The following is a 12316-nucleotide window of genomic DNA, read 5'->3' on the forward strand; positions in this document are numbered from 1 at the left end:
GGACCAAAACAAGCCCACGCTTTATAGCGTGCAACAAACAGAGACTGACCCACGGGACATTACTGACACACACCAAGCTAGATACCAACGATCCGCCGAGGGAAAGGCTAGCAGGCTAAAGACGATGGCAGCTCTTATAACAACTCCCCAAGCTAGCACTTAATCCGACATAACGGTTAGAAATAAACCCCAGACGGCCGACCCGATCACGATCATAATACTGGCTTTGTTTTTACTAACCGCTATCTAAACACATATCCAACGTCCCTCTCTACTCCCCTGAAGCTAGCTTGTTAGCCGCGAGCTAAACCACGATCCAGTCCCTCTCTACTCCCCTTGAAGCTAGCTCTAACCCGCTACTAACCACAGACATCCAACGCCTCTCTAATCACCCTGAGCAGCTATTTCGCCTCTTCAGGTCGATTTGTTTGCGCCGAGAACGTTATGCATAGTTTCCATTGTAAAACTGTAACCAATTCCGTTGCAAGTCTATCTCCTCTATTTCATAACAACCGGACCTTAACATGTTGTTTTCTCTTGTCTCTAAATGGAAAGATATATAAGCAGTCTTGTCCTGAAATGCATATGTGCTTGGAGACAATAAGGAGAAGTTCTGACAGGTAGCTTGCCCACACCCACCGGTCACTGTCACCCCCCTCAAGCAATCCTGTACTATCAGTGGAGCCGGAAACGGTCACCTCCATGTGGTGGATAACAGACATACAGGCTGTCCCGCACAGCTCAAATGCGTAATCCGTGCATTAAATGACTTTTTTTTGTGTTGACATGATGTGCAGCGTCCTATGCCTATAATACCTTCTGCAGTTCCTACCTGCCAGTGGACGTCCTCGATATTGTCATGCGTTCTAATATTAACAAATGCAAATTGTGTGCTTAAAAAAAGTCTAAATTGATTTTTTACATTATTTCTTTTTTGTAATTCATTTGTACTTACCATAACCACAATTTTCAAAGTTAGTTGGTTGTCAGATTAAGTAGCCTCTTAAAGCATTGCCGAAAGTTTCTGTCATCAATTCCCTGTCGACCATGTCCTCCGGCGAATCAGCCATCCAGTAAGTAACACCAACGTTAACGTAGGGGGTTTCCAAGGGACTTCATGTGGAATTTCAGTGATACCCTAATATACATGCAGACCATCTTTCCTCAAAGACCTCAACCATGCTTGAAAGAAACCCGGTATTGAACCAGGAACCCTTTAGGATCTTAGTCGTCGACGCTCTCCAACTAGCTCTAGTTCCGCTCAATTGCATTCTGTTGGCCGTTACGAGAAAAAGAACCCATATTGAAGGAGTAACAAGTATGTTTCAAAAACTAGCAAGGTTTCCACATGCCATTAGGGGGCTGTTTGCGGGGAAAACAGACGTCACTGCTGCTCAGGAAAGACATATTGCCAGCAGAGCTGCTCAAAATGTAAATAAACCACTGATGAACCAGAGGTCCTTCCCCACAGGGCAGAAGCACTGCCGCACGTTCCTTAGTCAATCCCTGTTACAGCCTCCATCCTGTCATCCGTGACCAGTCACACCATTTACAAAGTAATAACCACCAGTAAAAAGTTGGGTTTCCAAGGGACATCATGGTGACTCCAGGGTGGATAACCCATCGCCCAATATCCAATAGAGCATGCTCCTAGGACTTTTCCACGCACTTCGTGTGATGAACTTCCCTGTCGACCCTTTCTCCTTCGAAATCCCCTTCACATACAGTGACAACACGCAGAAGTTGGGGTTGTCAAAGGTACTTCAGTGATACCCCGAATTGACAGTTCTAAACATGCTCCTCACAAGACCCACCACTGCCGCCGACACACTGGATTGAACAGAGACTTTAGATCTTGAGTCCTAATGTTCTCCCAAAGTGACTTTTCACTCTAAATAATTAAGTCCACAAATCTACATGTTTGGCATTTTAGCAGTGAGCTGAGTGCTGACAATCACCGAATCAAACACTGCAGTACCCATGTACAGTAACATGTAATCAGGCGAGATATTTTGGAGTGCATAGTGTTGCAGACTGAGCCCACAAGCAGACCAATCCTCCAGATAATGTGAGAAAAGTGCCTTGAGCCAGATATCACCAGAAAACAATGATATCGACTTTATATACCATACGAAGCACCTGTACAAAGTCTTATCACTGAACTCCCCTACAACTATTGTTTTAAAATGAATTTCTTCACAACAATTAATTCTTTATTTTGCTTTCAGATTAATTCCGAAAAATGAAAATGTGAATTTGTGGGAACGTGCACATTCTAGCAAATAAATTGGTTTTGTTGATGTTGACCATATAGTTGCCTTCCCAAACTCAGTTTATGACTTATTGCAAATTTCATTGGTACAGTGCACCAGCCCCCGTAACTGATCACTTGGTCTGTCAAGTCTCAGCGCGGCTGTACGTACTGAGCTGCTGCTGCCATGTGGTTATTTTCCTTTCTTTTGGAGAGTCATTCTTCTCAAAACATACGGTAATTAACCAGTTTTATCGGATTGACGTCTATTTTTTCTCTATATCATCGTTGTCACGTTACTACGCAGTTTGTGAGGATGCACAGAGGCGTTTTCAATGTGCCGACGTTACGCTCAAGATTCTCTAATTAAAACGGTCTATTTGATGTCAAATGCCGGTGTCTACTCAAATTATCACCATGTTTAGTATATTTCAATATAAATCACTAATTCCTAGCTTTGACTAACGTGTTTCAGTCATTTCAGGATTGCTGCTTGTGGCCTCTTCCACTAGTTAGATTACATATTCCTGCATGGTACGTTATGTCCGTTACAGAGAGAAACCAAGTCAAAGCAGTTTTTCTGTTTCGTAACTAATGGTTTTTTTTCCGGCCTTCACATCAGCAAACAGAATTGATGGTCGTGCAATTTTTGTCTGAGCCTTGAGAATTCATATAAGGGTCTCCAATTAGTCTAACATTACCATAACTGGGAAAACATTTTTGCTTGTTGTCATAACAGGGTTTGGTAAATAAAAAATTTGACGGAATAGAATACTCAAGCCGTTTTCTGTATCAAAAAACGCAGTGTAACGTTTTTTTTGGTAAATTGTTTTCCTTATGGTTATATTAACATTGATTTTGTTGTCTCAGGAGACCATCACATCTACTCTCCCATGGGAGCATTTGCTACTCCCCCCACAAAGCCTCTGTCTCAGCAATACCATATTAGTCAGCATCAAGGGGTTTTTTTCATGCCATTGGTTTTTGTGTCCAACTTGTTATCAGGAGAATTAATGTAATCCCAAAACAGTGTATTTGTGTTGTGTTGGGGGGAGTCTTGCACGATAGTGAGGAGTTTGGAAGGTGCAGAGATTCCACGGATCAACGTGCATGTCTCAGCTTTACGAGACAACTCCAAAGCTCCGGGATGCTGTTTCCCACCTTATTAACGAAACAAGGAAGGGGTTGGGTCAGTGCCATCAACAACGTTTTTATATGGAGCTGATACAGGTAGGCAAAGTGGGTTAAAAATTAAGTTTATGACTCACGCAATCAACGAAGGTTGTGTTTTATTTTTCTGCTCCAGTTTGGCATGTGGCATAATGTTGTTTACAAAAAGTTTCAACTGTTTTCAGCTTAGTAACACATTGAAGGTTAAAAAAGCGCCCAGTTCATTCCCAAATAAATTGACAGGCCCCTAAATACATACACTGTCTTATACAGACAGTTTTGGAAGTACGTTGCATCAACTTTTAAGCTTCATGGTTACTTATTACCTTAAGAAGACAATATCCAGCATCATTGGTGGGTCTAGAGAACTGGGGAGAAGTCTCACAAGCACAACTAATGTACCTGCACACATGGGTCAGGTGATACTTGCACCACTTTAACACTACTTCTTAAACCAAGAAAGAAGGTCAAGGTAAACTCTTATTCAAATCTACCATAGAAAACGTTTTTATATTGTTTAATGAAATGTACAATAAGATAATATAGTTATTCTATTCTGTTTGTCCCTGTCCTACGGCAAAACTGCAGATAGCAGTGTGCAATGACGGACCTGATTCTTTGGTGCTTGCCATGAACCGACGGCGCTGTGAGACGCGAGCGAAACCCGGTGCTTACACAGCTCGTGCAGTCTGGCCAGATCAATGCTGCTTTGTCCTCAGGGTGACAGCGTGCTGAACTCCATGATCCCTGCCAAGTTTTTGAGAACTTAGATTATTTATTCTGTTGGACTTGATGCACTCTGCGCCCAAAACCACCTACATTTTCACAAGCCTCACAAGCCTGCTTCTGAAGTGAAACGTGATTCGTTGGACCCTTGCACTGAGCCTGTTTTCCTTTGTTATTCTGGTCACGATGTTCGAATTTTTTGGCTGGGCCTAAGGAGGGTCTTCTGGAATGGGATCTGAAGGTGCCGGTTCAAGCACTTTTTGGGTCCAAAACTTACTTCTGTATCATTCCTTTGTCATGAACATTTTTCTGTGATTTAAAATGATTAACTGAGTACTTGCTGACATCCAAGCTATTGTTCAAGCTACAGTCCTACACTGAATCGACATGTCTGTAGGAAAAGGAACCTCTTCTAATTTAACACAATGATTTCAAATGATTGCATTGTACTGTTAAGCAGAGTCCGGGATTTTTCAAATGTGCAAATGTTCAGATATAAATTGATAATATCTTGTTGATAAATGCTGGAATCAATACTTCCGTTTCTTGGTAAATTAAATCCAAGCTAACTACAGTTTAGTTTTAAGTAATTGCACCATTTCAACAGACATAAAGAAGTTGTCAACATTAAAAAAATAAGTGCATGATTTAATTAATGGATTAAACTTAATCTGTTTGTGTTTTTGTAGACTGTACTAATAATTTAGTCATATAACAAATTTTATTACTGAGTTTTACCGACTTAAAAAAACTGATGTTCATACACTAACAAAAAGTGTTGGAAAACTGTTGTCTTAATTTATTAATTTATACGGAATATTTTTGATGGGCAACAAACTGCCAGGACACTGTATGCCTTTAGTGCTGATCTTATTGAAAGTGACTAGAAATTTATGAACTGGGAGACTGAATTGGGTTTTTTTTTAGGATAGAAAAAGTAACTACCATTCTCTCTCAATATGTCTTTTAAGATGAAATGACGAATAACTCCTACGCAATACATTAGGTGGAGGTTCCTAACGTGCTTGGTGTAAATGTGCTTTTGTATCTTTGGATTCATTCCAGGGGTGAAACCAAACCGAACCAACGACATTGAGCAAATCTCTCCAATTTACAAACGCCCAACTGATCGGGACCAAGTAACCGCCTACAGTGTGAAAGCCCCTGAGAGGGAATACAGCTAAAAAATCATAGATGTCAGGAGAGTACACTAATGCAGGCTCAGCCTTGGCATAAACTCTCTTTCTCTAGCTCGTGCACCCCAGTGTGCGTTGGCCTTCGTGCTTATGGCGTGTCGTGGTCACTCCTCTCTTCGCATGGTAAACCCTGAGTATGGTGGGTTCGTTGCCTTCGCAAGAGCAACGTGACGTGCCCGACTGCTGAGGGGCATTCCACTTTTGGTCGTTCTGGCTCGGGGGGGGCGTTCGTTGCTCCAACCGTCGCACGCGACCCTCCTGCGGTGCCCAACCCCAACTCCTACTCGAGCTAACTACCCCGCCCACACTAACAAAGAGGAGTCTTTCACAGGCAGTCAGACTTGCCCACGGGCACAGCAAAGCTCGCTTATTAATAAAACTCGCAGCAGCAACGGCCATTTCTGTCATATCAATCTTTTTCCTGGCTAAAGATTTATGCACCACAGCCATGAGGGGATTAGTGGGAAATTAAACTCAGTGCCCTGGGCCTCTGATTCTTGTTACAGGAGCAGAGCACCGATAATGACAGACATGTGGAAACAGGAATAAGTAGAGATGGTGCCGTGATTGATAGACGTGAGCTTTCATGTATACTTTGCTTCTTTATCTCTCTGCCCTCTGGACGGGTGTGCACTTGGACCGCTGGAACATTCTAAGTGCTACTCTGGATAAATTAAGAAAAGATAAATCTTGGTTGGCATTCCCACACAAGGCATGTTTTGGCGTTGTCCGCTCCGTAGAACATCATCTATAACTACTTAAAAAAAAAAAAAAAAGCTGTACCACTTTTCCATCACACACACACGACCACACACTAGGAGTGTTATGATTGAGTCCCACAAGGATGCCAGATCCAGAGTGTTGAGGTGGGGAAGGTATAAAGAACATGATAAAATAAATCATCAATCAAAACTAACAGCAGATCGTTTCACATCATGGTATTACAGGACAATATGAAACTCCCGCCGATGAATGCCCCTAGGTGCTTCAGAGATAAAACCCTTTCTAACCGCTGCAATACCTGTTACTCCTCTGCACAGAGCCTCCATCTTGGCATATATTTTCAACACAAAAAATAATTTGCAGTTTGGGGGAAGTGCCTAGGATTGTGTAAATTGTTGATCAGACTTCACATAGGCCTGTTATAAATTCTAACTTAACAATGGATCCAGTCAATTACAGTTTTTTTGATTGCTCGCACTATTTTTAAAACTGCCACAAATGAAACGACTCGTACAGACAAAACTGCCACTAATTTTATTATTTTTTTTAAACTTATTTTGGACTTGAGTGGCTTAAACACAATCTGAATCCCTTTCTCCATCTTTACCCCTACCCTTGGGCCCTTGAACCAAGGGCAATGGCTACTGGTGAAAGACATACCCACCCCCTACATGAAATGGGACACAACTTGGTTACAACCTCCCCCATACGTTTGATCGCAAACTTTCAAATGCCTCTCTGGTCTTCAAAATGCTTGGTTTTTGTGTCATATGCTTTACTATATTTATACCCCACGTTAGCCTTAAGCCCTGAGCCATCTTATGGCAAAAAAGAGTATTGGGACAGCACTAGTTCTTTGCTTTAACACAGCAAACAAATATAGTAAGCATACAAGAATGAGGATTCAGCTATCGTTTGCCAAAAGCAACTTTTTGTGTGAAGTACCGCGCGATTCAATTTTTGTTTACAAGCATATTTGGTACGACCTTTAGCTTTTAATATCATATTTTCATTATTTCAGCAAATGCCTTTGAATGGCCGTCCTAGGGGCACTTTTACAGCTAGCGTCAAAATATCTATTTTAGGCACTAAGTAAGCTCACACAACTTCGGAACTTGGCTCGAAGTAGCACCTGGGCTCTACCATGTGACCTCCATCATTGAGAACATTGTTTGTTCCCAAGTGACTAAAAGAAGGTTTGGGGAAAAATTGCTGTAGCTGTTGGTACTTCCGTCGGCGTCTTTCGAGGCAAGAAAATAATAGTTGAGGGAGGAGAGTAAGATGGAAGGCCCTAAGCTAGTTCCTTATAAATGCATGGAGATTTGTTGTTGTTGTTAGTGAAAAACCTTGTAGTTGAAAAAGTAGCCTCATATAAGAATGAGTTATTTGTTTGTTTTTGCATTTGGAGATTGGTCTATTTTTGACCGTTGCAAAATGGCGTCAAAACACAACTGCTAAACTTGAGTGTTTCATAACCTTTCGTTTTTCGGATACACGCCTTTGAACCAAACAGTGTGAATCTACAGCGAGTTTCATGTTTTATAGCCCCTAGTACTACTATCAAAAATCCATCGCATGTTGTTTCGGGCCTCTTAGTGTTTTATCAAAAATAGTATTTTGAGCTACTGTAACGTGCCGGCCCATAATTCCATTCAAAAGCCATTTGACCGGGGAAACCATCCATACGTGACCTTCAAGTTACGCTTCCATCCTAAATATCTTTTAAAACAAAATTGGACTCTGGTACATTAACACAAAGACCCTCTTTTGCATTTCGGCGAGAGTTACACTTTAAGCCCTAGTTGAAACGGGCCTGTTTTTCAACCTCAAAACCTTTTACCATTAACTTCCTCAATGATTACTAGTGCGTACGTAATAGCGATACAAAAGAGAAAGGCAAATATCAATAAGTTTTACCAAACACTACAGAACAATGCTGCATGATGAGGAAATATAATATAATATAATTGTCTCCATATAACCCAAATCAGATCCCAACATGTTATAGAGCCCATTTCATTGGTTATTATTGTTGTGAGTGCGGGGGTTACAATTTCTGTTAATGTGGCCTAATTTGGTCCGCTGTGTTGGCGCACAGCAGGGATCAGCAGTTTTGTTGACGTGGTTAAGTGTGGGATGATGATTAGACGAAGACCCATTTATGTGTGATTAGTTTTGGTTTACTTGAATAAACGGATTGTAATATCCAATTTAAGATTGAAACTCGTGGACAGCAAGTGCTATTGACAATTCTATTACCAACACCGCACTTTAGCACAGAGCCACCGTCTTTCCGACCAAAACAAAGATCAAATGTGCGCCAACACAACATGTCACCATGTGAGAACCACAACATACTGTCCCCAGTTTTCGATTCTACAGTACTGTGGCATAACCTGTTGCTGTCAATAAAATAACCTGCCCAATACTCCAGTACGGTTACAATCACAGTAAAAAACTGAAAACTAAAAAAAAGATATAAAAAAAAACGTAACATACCGTAAAGACAATACTCGACTTTACCTGCGGCATTTTGGTAGTGCTCAAACCTGATTTGTGTTTCTACAATTAGGCATCCATGGTTGCACCCTGATGGCTAACGTTTTTATTACACAGTTTTGCTCTTAGGGGTTTTCATTGACATCAGTTCTTTGGAATTGTAAAGGAAGTGACAGAAAATACGTACTTCTGTATAAAAGTGTGTTTAGTGTTTGGCAATCACTGGTGTATTTGTTTTCGCAATTATATTTATCTCTGTGCTGTGACTGAATTTTGCTGGCTGTAACACTTACAATTTCCCAGTTTGTTGGGATCAATGAATAGCTATGCTATCTATCTACTATTCTATCTATCTATGCTATCTATCTAATCTACTATCTTCTATCCATCCATCCACTATCTATTAACACCCAAGACAGGCACTCCGGGAAACACCTCACAGTTAGATTCAGCAATGTTACTTCCGGTGTCCCGAGTTTTTTCCGAGCGCTCTCTCAGCGCGCGTGAAGAGGTCAATGTCCGGTCCACTAAATCCCAGATATAAAGGATCCACTTGCGCATACACCGGGCGTGATACGTTTTCAAATGGGTTGGTATCATTCTCTTTGCAGCTGTAAGTCCAGCAACACAGCACATTTTGAATCCTCAAGAACACAGGCTGACAGATCAGCAGAAATCAGAATTGACAGAACAGCACAGCAACATTAAGTTGGAAATTTTGGATGCAATATGTTCCGAACTGAACCAACAGGACCACTTCCCGAACATGTGAACATATGTACCTTATTCTTTTATTGGGCAAAAAGTGCAGCAAGGGCTGTGTATTTTTTGTGGTTCATTATCACAAGATGAAGATATTCCTAGAATGAAATTTGAGGGAATCTGCGTTATGGTTGGATCGCAGTATAACCATTTTGAGAGCGAGTCTGTCCAATCAACTTGCCCCGATCCATCTCGATAGGACTAGCATAGTGCTCAGATAGTCACTAGGACCTATAAAGCCTAGATCCGCATACCACAGTTTTAAGCTGCACAATATCTTCCGGATAGGATGGTGGTAAAAGGGCTCTGTAGATGCCAGCTTACGCTTGAAGGCTGATCTTAAAGGTGCTCTAAGCGATGGCCCCTCTCCCTGACAAAAGCCTTGTCGCTTATCTTTTTGAGAAACACCTGCTACTACCCCCTGCCTGACTTTTAATTAATCAATTGTAAAGAATACTCATATGGAAAAGCGAAAACCCTCCCAAAGATGTTCACATGCACGAAAATAACTAGTTTCACTAAAACAAGATTATTCTTTAAACACACAGAAAGGTCAATTTTTTGCAAGACAAGTGTGTGTCGCCTATACATACAGTGACAAAATTTACTACTACAATACTACAATATGTCAGCAAATTAAATGGTGGTGCGGGGATTCAATTTAATATCTTGTATGACTTCCATAGCTTGAAGGACTTGCATCCATGCCGTTGCACGGATTCATACATGACTGATGAAGTCACCAGGCATAGCCAGGAAAGCTTTGCCTGCCTCCCGAAGTGTCTCAATATTCTTTGGTTTGGGTCTTCCATGCGTCTCTTTCTCCTACCCCACATTGCTCAATGATGTTCATGTCCTGGGTGACTGGGCCGGCCATCCTGGAGAACGTGAATCTTCTTCGCCTTGAGGAACTTTGCAGAGGAGATGGAAGTATGGATGGAGCACATCCTGCTGGAGAATTTGGCCTCTTTTATGTTTTGGATATAAGCAGAGCTAAATGATTCTCTGGTATGAGACTATTGATGTTGCCTTCCACCCTGCAGATCCTTGCACACCCCATACTGGATTGTACCACAAGAGCCAGTGATTTTTTTTCCCGCCACCAAACTTCACTGTTTTCTGGGTGAATCTTGGATCCATGCGGCTCCAGTCAGGTCTCCTGCAATATTTGCGGCACTATGGTGTAATTCAACAAATAGTATCTGAAAATAAAAAATCATTCCCACTCTCCACCGTCCAGCACCTTTTAGCAGGTCTGTGGGCCATGGCAAATGGCCACCAGTTTTCAATTGTCTTTGTTTAGTGCTGGCTTCTGGGCACCTGATTCATCCAGTGAGGCCATTCACAAGACAGAATCACGACAAAGTTCAGGTTGACACAGGGACTTCGTGAACAAGGGTCTGGTGTGGAGCCTGCTGCTAGTGGAAAATGGGCTGGCCTGGATATTTCGAGCCCAACAAACGTTCCACTTGAGCCAGGTGTCTTGCGGGGTTTACTTTACAAGTTTTTGACAATTGCTTAACACTGAAATCCAAAAGTATTAACACAGTCATCATACCTGACACTCAAGGTTGGCACCACTAAGTCCCTGACAAAGTCTTGTCGCTTGTGTACAATTGACCTGAGAGTGCAAAACTATCTTTCTGAATCAAGATTATCCACAAGAAGGTGGACTCATTTTATCCCAAACAGCTTTTGTAATAAGTTTCAGTGCAAAACAAAACTGTCCAAAAAGTATTCTAATTCACAGCTGTGGTAAAGCCCATTGCTTCAATTTTTGCAAAAGACTAAGTCTTGTCGCCTGCCATATGAGCTTCACTGTGACTAATAATGGATCAATTAGTGAAGTTTGGGTGCGGAAAAATCATGTCTGGGGTTACATCCAGTATGGGGTGGCGAGTTAGTATGCTGCGGGGAAGGAAGCATACATAGTCTCAAATACCAAGAAATGTAGCTACCTCTTATTATTCCAACCAAAGCCATCCAGAAAAGAGGGCAATCCCACAGTGGTGTCCATCGCTCTCCACTCCACGTCAAAGTGCTCAAGGCGAAGGAGATCGGAAGATGAATCCAGGATGTGTCACCAGGACATGAACATCATTGAGCAAGGGTTGGGAAGGATGAAAGAGAATCATGGAGACCAAACCAAAGAATATTGATGAACTCGGGAGCATGAAGTCTGCTTTCCTAGCTATTCCTGATGACTTCATAAGACATTGTATGAATCTCTTGCCAAACGCATGGGATGCAGTCCTTCGACGCTCATTGGATTATACCAAGTATAATGAATTTGAATACGCACAGCACCACCATTAATTGTGCGTGAACTACTTTTAGTATTTGCAGTATTTGTTCAATTATGTTTAGAGCGACAAACTTTTGTCTTGCCACCAAAATGTTGACCTTTCTGCTCTTTGTTAAATAATAAATAGCTTTTTTAGGGAAACTAATTATTCAGTGGCATGGAAACATCATTTGGGAGGGTTTTAGCTCTTGTTATATGGCATTCTTACACCAATTGATTACCTTAAAGATCAGGGTAGAGCAGGTTCTACAAAATAGAATAAGCACCAAGTACTTTTGTCAGTGATTGTATGTCCATCGCTTCAGAGACCTTTAAGATCACCTTCAAAGCGTTAAGCTGTGCCTCTACAGAGCCTGTTCCCATCCATCCTATCGTAAGATATTGTGCGCTAAACTTGTGTAGGTATCTAGGCGTTTATACAGTTTCGTTAGTGATATCTGAATCACAGTATCTGGAACAATTGCATCCAAATTTCCCCCTAATGTTGCTGTGCCTTTACTTAGCTTTAAAAAGAATGTCGTGATTACTGAATGATCTGTCAGCCTTTTAGTTCTCTCGGGATTCAGAAAAGTGCTGTTCGCTGGACTTCAAGCTGCAAAGAGAATGATTCCAACCATTTGAAACCGTCTCACGGTACGTGTGTATGCGTCACGCTGATCCTTTCCTAGTCTGGATTTAGTTACC

This window comes from Etheostoma spectabile, unplaced genomic scaffold, assembly GCF_008692095.1.
Source record: "Etheostoma spectabile isolate EspeVRDwgs_2016 unplaced genomic scaffold, UIUC_Espe_1.0 scaffold119, whole genome shotgun sequence".
In the NCBI taxonomy this organism is placed as follows: domain Eukaryota; kingdom Metazoa; phylum Chordata; class Actinopteri; order Perciformes; family Percidae; genus Etheostoma; species Etheostoma spectabile.